The following is a 19,950-nucleotide window of genomic DNA, read 5'->3' as shown; positions in this document are numbered from 1 at the left end:
GCCGGCGGGCTCCGCGAGCCCGCAGAAAGGGGGAACCGACCGAACCCCGCCTGGGGCCTGCTTCAGATGCGGCACCGAGGGACAATGGGCCCGTCGATGTCCCAATCCCAAGGAGCCAACGCGGCAATGCCCTCAATGTCCAACGATGGGCCCCTGGAAATCCGCCCGCCCGGGGCTCGGGGGATCCTCGGCGCCTCCACACGGAGGAAACCGTGAGCCGGGAAGTCCAGCCTTTCAACTACTGGGACTGGACGATGACTGACGGGGCCCAGACTCGGACACCCCCTAACCCAGGCCAAGCCCAGGGTCCTGCTCCAGGGAGCGGGGAAGCCCATCTCTTTCCTGTTGGACACGGGGGCGGCCGACTCCATTGTGCCTTCCTACTCGGGGGCCAGCTTCCCCTCCCCAGTAGCGGGGATGGGAACCGATGGCACCTCCTCTATCCACGGACCGCCCCACTCCTCTCTTGCAGCCTGGATGGGTTCTCCTCCTCACACTCCTTCCTTAGAATCCCTTCCTGCCCAGCTCCTCTTCCTCGAAAATCCTGACATCTATCTATCAGCTTCTCCTAGGTTAAGTCCTGCTACCCTCCTACCTCCCCCTCTACTTCCTTTGTACTTAAGAGTCATTAGGCACGCGCACACAGACACACACACACACACACACACACAGAATCATCAGACACCATGACAACCCCCTGGTCAGTTCTCAACATTTTGCAATTCAGATCACCAGTCAGCTTTCTTCCTGGCCTTCAGACCTGCTTCAATACAAAAGGAAAGGATAAAAACAATTTTCATCAGTGAAAAATCCCATAGGAGTTCAGTATTGTTGCACTCTAATGGATACATGGAAGCAAATGTGTATTTCTAGAAACCAATGAACTTATGACTATAAAAGATACAGCACCTGTAAATTGAAGAGCTTATTCCTCAAAAATATAGCTGATAAAAAAAGTCAGTGCATACATACAAAAAAGCCTTAAATAATAAGGGAGGAAAATAAATAAAACATGTTAAAAACATGGCCAAATGAGAGAGGCATCCTGCCTCTCAGGATGGTTTCCTTATCTTTTACTGCATTTTATAAATGTCAGAAAATAATGATGATTTTTTTTTATTGGAGTTCAGTTTGCCAACATATAGCATAACACCCAGCGCTCATCCCATCAAGTGCCCCCCTCAATGCTCGTCACCCGGTCACCCCACACCCCCACCCCACCTCCTTTTCTTCCACCCCTTGTTCGTATTCCAGAGTGAGGAGTCTCTCACGTTCTGTCTCCCTTTCTGATATTTCCCACTCATTTTTTCTCCTTTCCCCTTTCTTCCTTTTCACTATTTTTATATGCCCCAAATGAATGATACATTACAATGTTTGTCCTTCTCCGAATGACTTACTTCACTCAGCGTCATACCCTCCAGTTCCAAATGATGACTATTTTAAAGGAGAAAAAAAACACTCTTTTTAAATTAAGAGTATCATACTGGGAGAATCCTTTCAATGACTGGGAAAAAAATACGGTCACACAATACACTCTGCGGACAGCAGACATATACAATGCATGTTGTCAACTTTCTCCATCATTAACTACATGACAAAGCTCTTTTAAAAGTACAAGGGGAGGCTACAGAAGGAGTTGCTTCCACCTGTATTCCTGATTGCAGTTTCTTCCTCATGTTTGTCAAGACAGAAAGAAGCATTTTTTTTTCTTTTCTTGCTTTTAAGTCTTTTGTTTTAAAAAAAAAAAAAAAAAAGGGCAAACCTATAGGATTTTCAACTTTTGGTGACAGTCATGGAAATCTGGAGACTCATGAGTTCTAAGACTAGGGTTTCTGAACTGAAATTAAGAATTCAAGGATTACAGTTAAAGTCTCAGAGCGAAAGACATGAGGCCGAGTAGTTTTCAACGAAAGCCCAAAGAGAAAAACAGAGGCTGACGACAGAGAAGAGCTGTGACATAAACCACAGATGATGTCGGGATTGTGATTTCTGTTAAATCTTGCCATGTATGCATGGATGTACCTACAGATACACACACATAGATCTCCGACAGTTCTTGTTCCTTAACGGTTATGCTCAAGGTTTGGTGGGGGGACCATCATTCTCTGTCTTGGCATATTTTGCTTACTTTTCGCTATGAGAGGACATAGAAAATTAAGTATAAAGATGATTTACAGATTTCAACTGTAAAAGAAAATATCAGTTTTTTAGTCCATAAAATCCTGACACCTACTGATAAAGCATCCTAGGAGGATCATCACTAGAAAAGTCCAATGGGACACATGGAAAAACTTCATGTTAACTACTTCCAAAGACATAATTATTTTCACACTTTCTAGAGGTATTCAATATTTAATGTTGACGCCTGATGGAAAGGTCTGAAGTACTACAAACGCTCAGACATTGTAGAAAAGGATGTAGTACTGCCACGTCTACCATCAATTCTATCTAAATAAGTGCTATTTTATGGTGTTAGTTATTACTGCATATAAAACTACTGAAGACCAAGATTCTTTGGACATATTCGTACAGTTTCCCCAAATGTGTAAGATGGAAATAGGACTTTTTTGAGCATTCATTTTTTTCGCCTCCTTATTCCCTAGCACCTCTCAAAAATAAGCTCTAGGGAATCATGAAGTCCATTCGATAATTTCCTACTAAACACCCTACATTACATATAAGACCGCCATGTTGATATAGATCTACTCAGATTGTCAAGGAATTACTTAACTTAGATTATGAGCAGCTACATTTACCAGTACTTCCAGTCTGGGACCTCATTTCTAAGTGTGTGAGTTGGTTCTCCTGTTTCCATAATAACCAATTTAACAATCAGCTTGGCAGTCAACTACTTTAGAGTTAGTTTCATTAATGTTAGCTCTCATCTCATTAATACATGAATCGACTGACACTGTGGGACTAATTATTTTTCTAATATACTCAGAAAAGGGCTCTGAATTCAAGGTAACAAACCTTCTGGAAGAATTAGCTCAGGCTCTTTTGTTTAAACTCAATCTTGGGGATCCCTGGGTGGCACAGCGGTGTGGCGCCTGCCTTTGGCCCAGGGCGCGATCCTGGAGACCCGGGATCGAATCCACGCCGGGCTCCTGGTGCATGGAGCCTGCTTCTCCCTCTGCCTGTATCTCTGACTTTGTCTCTCTCTCTCTCTCTCTCTCTCACTGTGACTATGATAAATAAATTAAAAATTAAAAATAAATAAATAAACTCAATCTTTTCCTTGTAGAACCTCAATGTATATTTTAGAATTTTCTTCCAATACTTTAGGACTCACTTAGACTTCTAGTCCTAATAGGACGATTTCCTTTTGTTGCTGCAGGGACCTAGAAATGCAACAAAGTTATGAGCCAGAAGTTTTTCAGTTTTTCAATGTCAGTAAAAACCAAAAAAAAAGGAAACAATTAAGAAATTCCAGGAAGTAAATTGGAATACAAAGTGGTCTTCATTTCACAGGACTCCCTCTATCGTTAATCCTCACGAGGATGAACACAGAAAGGAAGCTACTCCCTTACTGTATAATGAAAATCGTGATTTTTGCAATGCTTTTTCCCAATCAAAAAGCTCTCGAAACTAGTTCTTTCTCTCTCCTCTTTCCTGGTTTTGAGTAAAAGACCCTTCTTAGTAGATGATCTGGTACATAACGAGCACTGCTGGTTGGCTGCACACACACGTACAACAACATGAACCCAACAAGTAGAACCAAACGTCACTCTCCTTTCATGGCGTTTGTCGTTTCTAACGGCTGAGTAATATTCCATTGTAAGCTGTAAGACCACAGCTTCTTTTGTTGATGTTGTTGTTGTTGTTGTTGTTGTTGTTTTCTCAACTTTACAAAGGTGGTGGGGGGAGTCAGGGAAGGAAGAGGTGTGGACTTGAAGGTTTTTGATTTTTTAATGCAAAATAATTTATTTTGTGTTTGATACCAGATGAGACGATAAGGGTGATGGTGCTCATGCCCATACGCCGGCTCCAGGTGAAGTGCTCTAGGCTTCGGGCTCACTCTGCTACCTAAGAAGGTCTTTCTCAGCTTCAGCTCTACACAATGCTGTGACTCAGCACCTTGCAGGTTTGGGCATTATGTAAACGTACACAGACTTGCTGCAGGGGATGGTGCCCTCCATGCTGGTTTCCACCTGGGGGGACACTTTGCCACCTTCAATCCAGGGGGATTTTGGAATGCAGGAATTGGAGTTGTAGGCCGGTAGCAGCCTCACTTCCACCGGGCATGGTTCTGTCCAGGCAGTATGGGAGAGGTACACCTGAGTGATAAGCCGGTGGCGCCCTGGGTGGGCCAGGATTCCGCAAGTCTGCCGGCTTAGGATGAATCATCTGAGCCTGGCCATCTGGATAGAAGACCTGGACCTTCTCAGCACTCTCAGGGTCCTGCACATGTTCCAGGGTCGCATCGACATCCAGGGCCACAACCAATCCAGATGTAAACCGCAAAGGGTTGTCTGACTCGCCTGCTGGCTCTATGATGGTGGCTAAAGTGTGTGGATCTGCTCTGGAAGGGGGAGGTGCAAGGAGGTACTCTGCCTCAGCATGGTCTCTCGAATTTTGACCACTTCCACAGGCTTGGATGTCATGAGTCGGGGCATAAGTTCAAGAAGTTTGTCCACAAAGCTGTCCTGTAGGTGGGGGCAAATCAGCAATAAAACACCTCTGAAAAAAGTCAACTTCTTGTAAAAAGTTTTCACACATACCAAATAAGGGGTCAACTCCTCGAGTAGTCCGTGCTGTTACTGTAAGTTGCAAGGCTTTGGCCTGCAGCCTCATGGGATGTATAATCACCACCTGTTTCTTCTCCACACCACTGTACATGAACTCCATTTTGTAGGTCTCTTCCATGATCTGTTTTGCTGCTGCGGAGGCCAAGTCACTCTGCTTCAAATATAAAGGGGCAGCTACATTCCACAGCTTTCCTTGCAAGGCCTTGATGAGAAGAAGCTGACACCGAAGATAGGTAGCCGAGAAGTCAGCAACTCCTGCTAGTTCAGACTGAAGTTCTCCAAGTCTTTGTAGATCCCGGATGGTGAACTCCAGCAGCTTCTGGGTTCCCTGAGGGGCCCGGTGCTCTGAAGACTGTACACCCTTTCAGGGCTCTGCTGCAGGAACTGATGGGACGGGTCCTCATGGGGCGCAATACTGGGAGAAACGGCCGATGACACTAGTTTTCTACCTGGTAACCTTAAGGCAGGAACAAGATGAAGAAGACAGACTGTCTCGGAGGTAGGCATAATGCCTGAAGGTATGATCTGAGAACAGTGCTGGCATTGTGGGACATGTTGTAGCAGCATTAAAAATAAGAACCAAAACTGCAATGTAAGCTGGGTCATCCATGTCTGGTTCAGCTGGGTCAAAAAATGGATGGGTGCTCAGGAGCTCTGGCACCAAGGGAAGCACCAGGGTTGGATGCCGACTTCCCAGAAACTTCAAGCACTTCCATATAGAGTCCCTATCAGTAGGGGACTTGGTTAAATTTTTCAGCAGCTCCGCCAGTGCGAGATGAATCCCTTCTTTAGTCGAAACATTAGTACAGCATAAAAGTTCGTGAAGAGCCAGCCTCTCGAATATCTCTGGACGAATCCTCTAACACAGCCAGGACACTGCCAAGCTGATCCTCTCGGAGAGTGATGTTTTTAGAAATTTTTCTCATGCTGTGTATGGACTGCAGACGTACTTCCTCAATTTCATCATTAAACATGTCCACCGGGAAATCAGGGCGGCACTTCTCCGCAAAAGAAGGTGCAGATTGGGCCAGCATGCAGAGAGCCTCCACAGCAGCGATGCGGACCTCATACATCTCATCTTCCAATCCAGGAACAAAGGCTCCACAAGCTCCTGACTCCATCAAGTTCACAGCTCCTGTATCTATTTCTTCTTTGGGAGCATCACCTCCCCACTTTCTGCCACTGGAAAACTCTCCTGACCTGTAAAGTTCCTCGGCACGTTCACGTGTCGTGAGTTTTCTCCTGAGATCTGACATGAGCTTCTTGTCGAGCGTCTGCTCCAAGAAGTGAAAACTGACTTGTTCCATCGAGCCCAATAGCTTTGCAGCCTGAACTCGAACCACCCAGGAGCCATCACTGACCATGGGACAAATTGCTCCAACTGCATCATCAACTAAGCGAATTTCTTCAATAGAAGAAGGAATGGGGACAGTGCTTTCAGGATAGAGCTGACTGATAGCCCAGATAAGTTGGACTGCAGCACTGCGCACTTGTTCACAGTCATCAGACAACAATTTACAGGCCTGATTATAAATTGCTTGGTGTAATTTCAGTCCTCTTTCATGAAGCTGCAACATGGCTTTTATAGCCGCTCTTCTGACACGTGGGTCTTGGTCACTGAAGTAATCCCCTATAATCTCCTGGACATCTCTGACAGCTAGGCCTTCTCCATCTTTTGTGACACTTGTCTCCAAAGAGCCAAGATTGCCAAGTAATTGCAGGCACTTATTTCTTACACCAGGAGACGTATCTGTGAGGTGCTTGCAGGCTACATCAACTAATCCCATGTGGATAGCTTGATTCTCTGGGAGTTTGGTGCCAATTGCAAGCAAGGTGTCCAACAGCTGAGCAAGGAGTCGATGAGACATTTTTCATTCTGCAGGATGTTAATGGCATCATCCATAATGCACTCTGGTGAAAACCCTGCAGGCTTTGATAATAAACCCAACAATGATGCAATTTTCAGTCTCACAGATGGATCATTCTCCTTGTAACAATGTTCCAAGAGAATCCTGACTACTCCTTCAGCACTTTCTGCTTCAACAGGCTTTCTGGGAAACTCGAGTAGATACTGCAAAGCATCCGCTGGGGAGGGAGCTTTACACCGATCTATGTGGAGTGCTGAGATTTACTTGGTTTTGTCAATCGCAGTTTCTTGGTTGCAATTTCCTTCTGTTGTTGCTGGACCACCTTAGTGAATTCCTCGCACACTCGTTTCTTTAGGTGAGCCGCCATGACTGCCCGCCACACCACAGCTTCCTGATCCATCATCTTTCGATGGACATCGAGGCTCCTTCCACAGTTTGACTATTGTGGACATTGCTGCTAGAAACATTGGGGTGCAGCTGTCCTGGCTATTATGCTGAGTGAAAAGAGTCAATCGGAAAAGGACAGACATTATATGGTCTCATTCATTTAGGAAATATAAAAATTAGCGAAAGGGAATAAAGGCAAAGCAGAGAAAATGAGTGAAAGTATCAGTGAGGGTGACAAAGCAAGACACACCTAACTCTGGGAAACAAACAAGGGGTAGTGGAAGGGGAAGTGGGTGGAGGGGGTGGGGTGACTGGGTGATGGGCAATGAGGGGGGCTCTTGGCGGGATGAGCACAGGGTGTTGCGGTATATGTGGACAAACTGAATTCCAATAAAAAATTAAAAATTCAAAAGAAAGAAAACGGGCCCTTTATGTGAAATAAGCAAACATTTAACTGATGTATTCAGTAGGGTCCAATAAATGGAAATGTATGACACTAAAAAAAAAAAAAACAAAAAAAAAAAAACGCCAGGTAAATCTTCAGGTTTCTTTTTTTTTTTTTTTTTTTTTTTTTTTTTAATCTTCAGGTTTCTAAAGAATGTCATTGTTTTTCAAAAGATATCCGAATGATATAAACAGGAACACCACAAGTACAAAAGGAAAAGCTGCCGGAGGCACCGATATGAACAATTTCCATACTACATTAAATGCCGTAGATCATTATGAGAAAGATTTAAATGCATCAGTAAATAAGAATCTTTAAGTCTTGGACACAGTTATTTTTTTAACATAAGCAAATAGGCAATAAGGTATTTCAAATGTGAAAAAGTACCTGTACCCGCGGCCACCCTGGAGGAAGAGCACGCCAAGGGGCATGCTATCGGGATCCCCCCCCACATGACGGAACAGCCACCTGCCTCAGGGGAGCAACCGACTTCGAGCACTGAGCAACATCCTAAGTGAAATCAAGAGCCCGCCAGAGCTACTACACTGGGGTGAGCTGAAGCTTATGGGCCTCAGCAGTTCGAGCCGGGCATGGCAGTTGGTGCTGAGTGCTTGGCCCGAGCCGAGATGCCAGCTGCGGAGGCCAAGCCATTTACATGGCAGTCATACCTCTGATTCACTGTCCCGACCTGGAGGAGCCACCTGCACACTTGGCCACCCTGCAAGAAGAGCTCCCCCGGGCACCCACTATCAATGTCCCCGGCATGCCATGCCAAAGGAGTCACCTGCCTCAGTGCAGCAACCAGCTTCGGCCCCTGAGCAACATCATGAACCACGGCAGCAGCCCACCCCAGCTCCGAAGGTGGGGCCTGATGAAGCTTCTGGGCCTGAGGTGATCGAGCTGGGCAGGGCTGTCGGTGCTGAGTGCTTGGCCAGAGCGCAGATGCCAGCTGCTGAGACCAAGCCAATGCACGAGGTGGTCACACCTCTGACTCACTCTCCCGATAAGGAGGACCCACCTGCAATCTTGGCCACCCTTGTGGTACATCATGTCCCGGCGCATGCTACCAGGGTCCGCCACATGCCGGATCGGCCACCCAGCTCAGGGGAGCAACTAGTGTCTGCCCCTGTGCAATATCCTGAACCACCTCAACAACCGGCCCCAGCTCCTACCTCGGGGCCTGCTAAAGCTTCAGAGCCAGAGGTGATCGAGCTGGTCACGGCTCGAGCCGAGAAGCCAGCTGCTGAGACCAAACCAATGCACGTGGTGGTAACACCTCTGACTCACTGTTCCGACATGCAAGAGCTACCTGTACCCGTGGCCACCCTGGAGGAAGAGCACGCCCAGGTGCATGCTATCGGGTTCCCGCACATGCCGGAGCAGCCGCCTGCCTCAGTGGAGCGAACGACTCTGGCCACTGAGCTACATCCTGAACCAAAACAAGAGCCCACCACAGAGACTACAGTGAGGCCAGCTGAAGCTTCTGGAGATGGAATACTTCTAAACTCGTTCTATAAGGACAGTATCACCTGAAGTCCAGAAGCAGACAAAGACCCCACCCCACCAAAAAGGAGAGTTATAGACCGATGTCCCCAATGAACACGGATGCAAAGATTCTAAACAAGATACGAGTGAATAGCATCCAATGGTACATTGAGAAGTTACTCACCGTGACCAGGTGGCATTTATCCCTGGGACCCAAGGCTGGTTCAACACTAGGCAAACACTCCGTGTGACTGATCAGATCTGCAAGAGAAAAAACAAGAACCAGATGATCCTCTCAATAGATGCAGAGAAAGCATTTGACAAAATACGGCATCCATTCCTGATCCAAACGCTTCAGAGTACAGCGATAGAGGGAACGTTCCCAGCATCCCCAAAGCCATCGACGGAAAGGAAAGCCTACGGCAAATAATCATCCTCAATGCGGAAACACTGGGAGCCTTTCCCCGAAGATCGGGAACGAGAGACAGGGATGTCCACTCTCACCAAGGCTACTCAACATACTACTAGACGTCACGGCCTCAGCAATCAAGCGACAGAAAGAAATAAAAGGCTCAAATCGGCAAAGAAGTAGTCAAACTCTCCCTCTTCGCTGATGACATGATACCGTACCTGGAAAACCCAAAAGACTCCACCCCAAGATTGCTAGAACTCCTACAGCAAATTTGGCAGCGTGGCAGGATACCCAATCAATGCCCAGAAATCCCTGGCCTCTCCATACGCCAACGATGAGACTGAAGAAAGAGAAATGAAGGAGTCGGTCCCAGTGACAATTGCACCCAAAAGCATGAGATACCTAGCAATACACCTAACCAGAGAGATAAAGGATCTCTACCCGAAAAACCACGGAAGACGTCTGAAAGAAATTGAGGAAGACACAAAGAGATGGAAAACCATTCCATGCTCCTGGATTGGAAGAATTCATATATATTGGGAAAATGTCCACGTGACCCAGGGCAATTTACACATGGAACGCGATCCCTATCATCAGAAATACCACGGGCTCTCTTCAGAGAGCTGGAACAAATCATCGGAAGATTCGTGTGAAATCATCAGAAAAGAACCCGAACGCCCAGGGCAATATGAGAAAAGAAAACCACAGCTGGCGGCATCACAATGCCGGACTTCAGGCTGTGCTACAAAGCTGTGCTCATCAAGACAGTGTGGTACTGGCACAAAAACAGACACACAGATCAATGGGACAGAAGCGACAAATCCAGAAGTGGACCCTCAACTCGCCCGTCAAGACCGTACATTCGACCAAGCAGGAAAGACCATCCGCTGGAAAAAAGACAGTCTCTTCACTAAAGGCTGCTGGGCACGTTGGACAGCCACACGCAGAGGAATGAAACTGGACCATCCTCTCACACCTCCGGACACAAAGAGAAACTCAAAATGGATGGAAGATCTAAATGGGAGACAAGATTCCATCAAACTCCTAGGGGAGAACACAGGCAACAACACCCTCCTTGAACTGGGCCACAGCAACTTCTTGCAAGATACATCCATGAAGGCCAGGGAAACAGAGCCAAAACGAATCACTGGGACTTCGTCAATATGAGAAGCTTCCACAGAGCAAAAGAAACGCTCAAGAAAACTAAAAGACAAACCTCCAGAATGGAAGAAGATATGTGCAAATGACCCGTCCGATACAGGCCCAGTTATCCAAGGTCTCTAAAGAACTTATTCAACTCAGGATCCCTGGGTCGCGCAGCGGTTTAACGCCTGCCTTTGGCCCAGGGCGCGATCCTGGAGACCCGGGATCGAATCCCACGTCGGGCTTCCGGTGCATGGAGCCTGCTTCTCCCTCTGCCTGTGTCTCTGCCTCTCTCTCTCTCTCTCTGTGTGACTATCATAAATAAATAAAAATTAAAAAAAAAAAAGAACTTATTCAACTCAACAGCAGAGAAACCAAGAGTGCCACCCTGAAATGGGCAAAAGACATGAACAGAAACGTCACACAGGAAGACATAGACGTGGACAACAAGCACACGAGACGATGCTCTGCATCGCCGGCCGGCAGGGAAATACAGAGCAAAAGCACAATGAGATACCACCTCACACCCGTGAGAATGGGGAACAAGAACCAGATAGGACACAACAAATGTTGGAGAGGATGTGGAGAAAGGGGAATGCTTTCAAAATTCAAAAGTTTCAGAAATCGCCATACTCACCTGATAGGGACCAAGGCGGGGGGGGGGGGGGGCGTGCTCCCTGGAGCCTGGGGAGCTTGGAAATGGGGGAAGGGGGGAAGTGGGGCAGAGGCTGAAGGGGGAAGGGGAGAAGGGGGACAGGGGCGGGGGGGGGAGGGGAGTAGGGGGGAGGAGGAAGAGCCAAGGGCCGTGGGGGCGCTCCTGGGGCTCAGCCACCCAGGCCCTCAAGCCACCGCCCCAAGGCCGTGCCCTGACGCTGGATGGTGCCTGCATCCAAACCCCTCTGAGCGTACGCGGATGGACTCGGCACCCTCCCTGAGCCCCGGTGGAGGGGCCCCGCACCCTCTCTGAGCCGCCCGGAGGAGACCTGACCCGTAGGAGGCCCCACAACCAGCCCCTCCGGGAACAGGTCCCACTACTCCTTCCCTGCGCAGCCCTTTGTCTCTCGGTCTCTCCCTCCCTGTCTCTCGGTCTCCCTCCCTCTCTGTCTCTCCCACGCTGTCTAGATCTCACCCTCCTTGTCTCTGTGTCTCCCTCTCTGTGTCTCGGTGTCTCCCTCCCAGTCTCTCGGCGTCTCCCTACCTGATTCCCTGCCTCTCCCTCCCTGTCTTTCTGTCTCTCCCTCACTGTCTCTGTCTCTCCGTCCCTGTCTCTCTGACTCTCCTTCCCTGTGTCTGTGTCTGTCTCTCCCCGCCACCCCATCTCGGTCTGTCCCCGGCCCCCCCCCCCACTCCTTCTCTCTCTCCCTGTCTCTGACTCTTGCTCCCTGTCTCACCGGCTCTCCCTACCTGTGTCTCTGTGTCTCTTTGCGTCTCTATCTCTCTGCCAGATGATCAAACCATAAACCCACCGATGCTGGAAGCCCAAAATCCGTGAGGAAAACCTCATGGAGGCACATCACAGTCAAACTGCTTGAAGCCGGCGATGAAGAGAAAATCTTAAAAGCAGTCAGAGGAAACAGACATCTTCTCCGTTGCGTACGGAGGACCAGAGCGGCCTCCTTGGACAGCACGACCCGATGGCCCACGGTCCTGTAAGGAACGGGTGAAAAGAATTTCCAAAGATAAAGACAAAACGAAGACCCTTCTCAGAAACACAGAGACGGCGCGGATTCCTCGCCGGCTGGCTGCCCTCCTCCCTGCGGAGCACCCACACGCAGAGCCGCGGGCGACCCGCACAGGCTGGACCCCACCTTCCCTCTTCTAAAGGGAACGGCTCGTTTGCCCAAACGTAAATGGCAACAATGCAGAACAGAGTTTATAACACCAAGTGAAACACGCACAGCAGCAACCTCACACAGGCCAGGAAGGGAGGCGCGTGAGGAGGCGCGTCCGCGAGATCCTCGGACGACGTCCAGGAACCTGCCGCAGACCCCGGAGCAGCCAGCCCAGTGCCGGAGCCAACGGTGCACACTCACGAGCCAACAGAGGTGCAAGGGCAGAGTCACAGAACGCGCCCCTACACCCACAGAATGGCAGGAAAAGCAAAACCACGACACAGAACAGATGGGACAAACCAAACCCGGGCCGACGGCAAAGCACAGCAAACGCAGACAGATTCAAGGGAGAAAAGACAAACCCAGCCCGTTAGAGAAAAAGACATGAAGCCCTTGGGGGAAGGGAAAGGAAAGGGGGATGGAAAAGACATGCTTCCCGACAATAATCAAAGGAAAGCTGGAACGGCTATGCTCACACAGCACGTTAGGGCTCCAGGGAACGAGGGTCATTTCTTCATGAAAATAGAGTTAATTAGGGGAGCGTGGGTGGCTCAGTAGGTTGGTTTTAGCTCTCCCTCTGCTCCTCTCCTGGCTCACACGCACACACACGCTCTGTCTCTAAACAAACAGAATGGGACTGCTGGGTGGCTCAGTGGTTGAGCGCCTGCCTTCGGCCCAGGGGGTAATCCCGTGGTCCCGGGATCGAGTCCCACGTCCGGCTCCCTGCATGGAGCCTGCTTCTCCCTCTGCCTGTGTCTCTGCCTCTCTCTCTGTGTCTCTCACGAATCAAGAACATCTTAAAAAAGTTAATTCATCAAGAGGACCTAAGAACCCTAAATGTTATAAATCAAGCAGCAGAGCTTGAGAACACAGGGAGCAGACAGATCTCTAAGTATGTCGCAGACTCAATACCCCTCGATCAGGAACTGAGAAACCCGGGAGCCAGGACGTAAGTAATGACGCAGGGGAAGAACGTGAGCAGCCCGTCCCCAGCCAGCCTCAGCGTGTGTACACAACACCCCAGAACACAAGGATGGCACGGAAGCACAGTGCATCTTGTTGCTCAGTTCCTGAGGAGACCGTGTTCTGAACCGTGTACTTAAGAGGACTCAAATTTTTGATAAAATGTGTTCTCTGACCACAACAGAATTAAATGTGAAGTCAAAATCAGAAAGACCTTTGAAAAAATCCCTCAAAAAAACATATCTCTAAATAAGCCATGGGTGTAACCAAAATTAAAAGGGAAATTAGAAAGCATCTTGAACCGACGGGAAACGAGGACACAGTGTCGCAGCAACGCAGGGATGCCACCTTAGCCAGACACCCGCCTGGTGTGCGGCACCAACTCTTCACGTTAGGAGGGAAAAGATCCCGATCAGCAGTCTCAGCTTCCATCTTCCCAAACTACAAAAACAAGAGTAAAAGAAAAACAAGGAAACCACAAGAATCACAATAATAAAAAATCAGAGGAAAAACAATAAAACAGAAATCAATGAAACCAGAAGCAAACTCTTTACAAAAATTGATCACATTGATAAACGTGCAGCCAGAATGGTGGGGGAGAGAGGGAAGACGCAAATTATCACAGTCAGAAAAGGAGGAGGTGATGTCACGGCTGCTTCTGCAAATATTAGAAAGCTAACAGGGAAATACCATAAATACCTTTATTCTAACAACCTCGGTGACTTAGCTCACGTGTACAGATTCCTCGAAAGACTAAGAAACACAAAGCTCACTCCGATATATGTGCATATGCATATCGTATATGGATATATCACAGACATATAAAAAACCCGAATCTAGGGAACCCTGGGTGGCTCCGCAGTTTAGCGCCTGCCTTCGGCCCAGGGCATGATCCTGGAGGCCCGGGATTGAATCCCGCGTCGGGCTCCCTGCAGGGAGCCTGCTTCTCCCTCTGCCTGTGTCTCTGTCTCTCTCTCTCTGTGTGTCTCTCGTGAATGAATAAATAAAATCTTTTTTGAAAAAGCCCTGATTTTATAGATATATATATATAATAGCTCTATTTTAAAAAATTGAACCTGTACGTAAAAACTTCCAGGGGCGCCTGGGCAGCTGAGTCAGTTAAGCGTCTGCCTTCCACTCAGGTCGTGATCTCAGGGTGCTGGGAGGGAGCCCCCAGTTGGGTTCCCCACTCAGTGGGGAGCCTGCTTCTCCCTTTTCAGCCTACTTGTGCTCTCTCGTGATCTGTCTCTCTCTCTCTCTCAAATACATAAATTTTCTTAAGAATTGTTTAAAAGTTTGAGAAAGAAAATCTCCAGAAAGTGGAACAGGAGGAAACATGCCCAAACTCTTCCAGGAGACCAGCCTGACCAAGATTCCACATGAAGACGACATGAGGAAAGAAAGCCACAGAACAGCATCCTGCAGAACCATAACAGGAAGACATCTAAAACAAATTTTAGCCCACATGCACATACTCACACATGGACACCTGCACACATATACGTGAACAAGCGTGTCCATATGCACGTGTGTATGTGCACAACTGCATACGCACACGCTCTCATGCACGTATGCAATGCACTCGCGGATATCCATACACACGTGCATGCCCCCCACACACACAGCTACATGGACATGTCCCACCATGTCCCACTGCAGCCCACACAATCACGTGTCCTAGTGAAAGAGCCAAGTAGTGAATAAAAAGGGACACATCTTATACACCAGCAAACCTGACAACCTAGAAGAAATGAATAAATCCCTACAAACACTCAACCTACCAAGACCGAATCATAAAGAAACCGAAAATCTGCAGACATTTCTAGTACAGAGACTGAAGCAGTGATCAAAAGCCCCCAACACAGAAAAGCCCAGGACTGGATGGCTTCACTAGTGACCTCTAACAAACGTTTGAAGAAGATCACCAATACTTCTTAAGAAAGCTCCCAAATTCACTCTATGGGGCCAGCATTACCCTGAACCCAAAACCACTGACCTGACCAGAAAAGACGAGGATCTTTTACTAATGCCAATACCCCCAGTGATCACAGATGCAGAAATCCCCCCAAACAAACATGAGCAAGCCACTTCCAACAGTACATTCAAGGGATTGGACACCACAACCAAGTGGGATTTGTTCCCAGGATGCTAGGGTGGTTCGATATCCACAAATCGATCGATGTGATGCATCGCATTAACCGAAGAAAGGGTAGAAATACATGATCGTCTCAGCACATGCAGAACAAGCATTTGACAGGACGCAACATCCCTTCAGGATAAAGCCTCCCCACACGGCAGGTGCAGAGGACACGTTTCTCGACACAGTGAGGGCCAGGGATGCCAAGCCCACGGCACACATCGGCCCCGACAGTGAGAACAGGAGAGCTTCCCCTGTAGGGTCAGGAGTGGACAGGGAGGCCACTCCCATCCAACAGCATAAGTCCCAGCCTCAGCAACCGGGCACGGAAAGAAAATCACACACTATCTCTCTCTGCAAATGGCTTAATATCTACAGAAAACCCTAAAGATGCCACCAAGAACTCGTCAGAACTAATACCTGAATTCGGCAAATTTTCAGGATGTGAAATTAACACGCAGAAATCTGTGGTGTTTCTGCACATAAACAATGAATGCTTGGAAAAGCGGAGAAAATGATTGTATTTACAACTGCATCAAAGGGAATAAAATACCCAGGAATAAATTCAATGAACAAAAACAGGAAGGCAAGTCTGATGACTTGAGAGGTGTTTGGAACATGTCCTGTCCCCAGAGCAGGCCCAGCAGATGTCCACCGCGTGAGCCCCGACTTGGGTGCCGATGCAAAGGGATGGTGACATCGCAGCTGGGGTGCAAGCCCGGGAGGCCCCGCCTGGGCCAGGGTGAGCCCGATGTATCCTGAGCTGATGAAGAAAGAAGGGGACAGGACAGCGAGCCCCCGCGTCACACATTTCATGCCGAGAACAAGACCCAGACCATGCATCCCGGGGACAGCCTCTCCGCCCTCCACCCTGCGGTCAGGGGAGGTCCACATCTGTAGCCCCCACCCCGAGCAGAAGTGGGCCAGCCAGCACACCCCTCCCTCACTCTGGGGATGCCACGGTCCACACGAGTGTACACTGAGAAGTGGGCTGCACGCAGAGTCACGCGCCACGTAAGTAAACTGGCTGAAGCCAGGGAGAAGACATCTGCCAACCGTGTGCCCGCGGAAGGACAAGCTAAGACTCTACAGACTCCTGTCATCCTGGGGGCGGGGGCTGTGGTAAGCGACCCAAGCAGGGGCGGGGGTTGGCGGTAGGCTGCTGGCACTGCTGACCACTGAGTCACTGAGGGAACACGTCCTCTCCGGGACCAGGAAAGACAGATCCGGACAGTGGGGGGAGGGCACACCCCTCACATCAGCAGCCTGTCCTCAAGAGCCCCGGTGGCCAGTGAATCCTCATGCAGAGGCTTCCTCGTGGAGGGGCAGGGGAAAGGCGCAGGCCCCGGAAAGCTCAGAGCAGCACCCAGAAAACCCCGGGCCACCAGGCACCCCGGCCTCGGACAAAACACACGTTCTGACCCTAATATGGGAGGCCGTGTCCGTGAACCCCAAACGCCACACGGAACTCGTCACCCTGACTCCTTCATCATGCTTCCCCAAAACCACAGGTGTCAGGTAGGGAGGAGGCCCCGGAGGCCCCGGAGGCCGAGCCTCAGCTGCTCCCCAGGGCACAAGGCCAGCACCCCCGCGCCCAGGCTGCCAGGGCACCTCATGGCCCGGCAGCACCCGCAACGGACAGAGAGCCGACCCTGCCCCCCTTCATCCTCAGGAAAGACCCGGCAGCCTTCCCCACACGGGGTCCTGCAGAGCCCCGGCCCGGGACACCAGCGGGTGCCCCAGGAGAAAGGCCTCCAGCGCCAGCCCAGTCGGAGCAAGCGGTGAACTCCCAACTGGGCATCTCAAGATCCCAACCAGCCTCCAGGACACTACGGGTGGAGGGCGGGGGGCAGCATCCAAGGGCCACATGCCGCCACCCCCGAGGCCCAGTGCTCTCCTCCTGACTCGGTCCCAAAACTACAACCAGGCACAGCCCGTGTGACAGCCACCCACTCCACCTGCGGGTCCAGGGCGAATGCTGGCACCCGGCGCTCTGCAGCCCGCGGGGTATCCTCCCCCAGCCCTGCACGCACGTGGGACATCCTCAGGACTCCACTGTACGAGGCACGCTGGCCCGGGGACCGCTCCTCCCCCTCCCTCATCAAGGGGACATCCGTCCACTCTTTCTACCAAGTTCTTTCCCTGGGTGAAGAGTTCTCAGTCTGCGAACTCCCTCCCCCCCAACCACCTGCCCAGGACCCCTCTGCGTCCAGAGGCAGGCTGGCCGGGCCGGTGGACGGGGCTGTACGTCCCCGCGTCCCCCCACGTCCTTGTGGGGCAGGGGAGGCCGCCATTCAGGTCCAAGGACACCAGGCAGTCCGTTGCCTCTGCACCAAGACACCAGGCAGTGACCCAGACCTGGGCTTGACCTCTGCGGGCCTTCACGTGACCTGCCCCAGGAAGCTCTTAAAATGCCAGCACTCTCCTGCCACAGCAAGGGGGCTCGGCATTGTCAAACACCACCAACCGACTGAGGTGACCTTCAGGTCAGGGCCTCCCCACCCAGCCACCACCCTCGGTCGGGGCCAGCTCAGGACGACCTGGCTACGCTCGGGCAAGCGCCCTCTTTTGCAAAAAGGAGTCGCGGGCGGTGATGCAGAAGCTGTGGGTGAGGACAGCCAGGGAGGACCGACGCACTCGGCATCAGCGAGGTCGCACCTGCAGCCCCGGAGCCCCAGAGGCTGCTCCAATGACCCGTGGGACCGTAACAAAAGATCCCACATTCATGTCCACGGAGTCACCAAAGAAGGGTAAGAAAATGGCTAGAAAACTTCAGAGAATTAGTGGATGAAAAGACACCAAATTTGACAAAAGACCTAAATCTCCACACTCAGGAAACTGGAAAGACCCCAGTGCAGACAAACCGAAGGTATCCACACCAGGACACAACACAGTCAAACCTCAGAAACGTCACGACAGCGGACGAGGCCGGAGAGCAACGGGGGAGTAACGGTGCCTCTCCCACGAGAAACACGGTTCGAATTACCGCAGATTTCTCATCGGGGATCGTGGAGGCCATGAGACGGTGGCCGGCTTTTCGAGTGCAAGAGAAAAGAACTGTGTACCCAGAGCCCTTCGGGAATGAAAGAAATCAAGAGGGAAAAGTAGGAGGCCTTGTCACCAACAGACCTGCCCCAAGAGAAAGACCTGTAACCAGAAAGAAAAGGAGAAAAGGAAGCATCTGGGCATAGGGGAGGAAGAAATGACATGACATAAGCAAAAATATCCATGAATAAAATTGACTTCCCTTCTCCGCTACGTGCTGGTTGACGCGAGCCATACAGCACTGCCTGGTGTGGCTCAAATGTATGCAGAAGAAATATTTAAGACCGTGTTGTCGCAGGTGAGGCTGAAGGCCACGGAGGTGGGGTTTCTGCACTTCGCCCTACCCGGTAACATGTCGACAACAGTAGAATGTGACGTTACGTGTCTTTAGTATAAAACCTCAAGCAGCACTGAGAGAGATACGCACTCATGGGCACAATGATATAGCAAAGCTGAATTCTAAAAACGCGTTCGACTAACACAGAGGAAAGCAGGACAAAGAAACAAAACATAAAATGACAGGTGGATGCTCTGACATGATAATTACATGAAAGACAAGTGTTCTAAACATACAAAAGAGACACATCGGCAGAGTGATTTTTAACAAGTATGACCCAGGGACGCCCGGGTGGCTCAGCGCTGGAGCATCTGCCTTTGGCTCAGGGCGTGATCCCAGGGTCCTGGGATCGAGTCTCGCATCAGGCTCCCCACGGGGAGCCTGCTTCTCTGCCTGTGTCTCTGCATCTGTGTGTGTGTGTGTGTGTCTCTCTCGTGAATAAGTAAACTCTTTTTTAAAAAAAAATTTTAAGAAGAAAAATAAATGATAGAAAATCTGGACAAAGATTAGCAACGATACAGAGCACTCAAGAAGACCATCAGCCAACAGTTATGTCAACAATAAGTATAAAACACCTCACCCAAGAAGTGCAGAAAACACGTTGTCTTCAAGCACCCACAGAACTCACACCAAGACAGGCCATATCCTGGGCCATGACACGAAATTCAGCGTATTTACAAGAATTCAAATTCTAGAGCATGGTCTTTGAAAATCACGGACTCAAACTAAAAATCGGTAGCAGAAAACAGCAGAAAAATCTCCAAGTATTGAGAAACTAAGCAAAACGATTCTAAGCAATCCAGGAGTTGAAAGGAGATGTCATAGGAAAGTTTTAAAAATACACAGAACCGAATGAAAGTGAGAACACCACACACCAATATCGGTGGCGCGCAGCTCTGAAAGGGAAATTTATGAGACTATTTGCTCATACTAAAAAAGAGAAAGTTGTCAAATAATCTAAGCTTCCATTTAAATACTCTGGACAAAGAAGAACAAAGTAAAGCAAATTTAGAGGAGGGAATATCATAATAAATACAAGAAAAAATCAAAGAAACTGAAAACGGGAAAAAAAAAAACCCAAAATCAATGAAACAAAAATGTGATCCTTTAAATACAGCAAATAAAATACGCAAACCTCTAGCAAAATG

At 49.5% G+C, this 19,950-nt stretch overlaps 2 non-coding genes and 1 pseudogene across 2 annotated transcripts; all 3 read right to left on the bottom strand.

Annotated features, from left to right (window-relative positions):
• Positions 1 to 33: 33 nt before the first annotated feature.
• MIR8849 (microRNA mir-8849) lies at positions 34 to 128 on the bottom strand. The gene has a single exon (NR_128800.1). It is a non-coding gene; the product is annotated as a microRNA mir-8849 (primary transcript).
• A 3,764-nt stretch (positions 129 to 3,892) lies between these two features.
• Positions 3,893 to 6,983, bottom strand: LOC119875871 (annotated as a pseudogene).
• A 1,576-nt stretch (positions 6,984 to 8,559) lies between these two features.
• MIR8793-1 (microRNA mir-8793-1) lies at positions 8,560 to 8,664 on the bottom strand. The gene has a single exon (NR_128733.1). It is a non-coding gene; the product is annotated as a microRNA mir-8793-1 (primary transcript).
• Positions 8,665 to 19,950: the final 11,286 nt, after the last annotated feature.

This window comes from Canis lupus, unplaced genomic scaffold, assembly GCF_011100685.1.
Source record: "Canis lupus familiaris isolate Mischka breed German Shepherd unplaced genomic scaffold, alternate assembly UU_Cfam_GSD_1.0 chrUn_S1282H1459, whole genome shotgun sequence".
Taxonomy (NCBI): Eukaryota; Metazoa; Chordata; class Mammalia; order Carnivora; family Canidae; genus Canis; species Canis lupus.
Note: the sequence above shows the minus strand (reverse complement) of the source record. Positions and strands in the feature narration are given on the sequence as shown.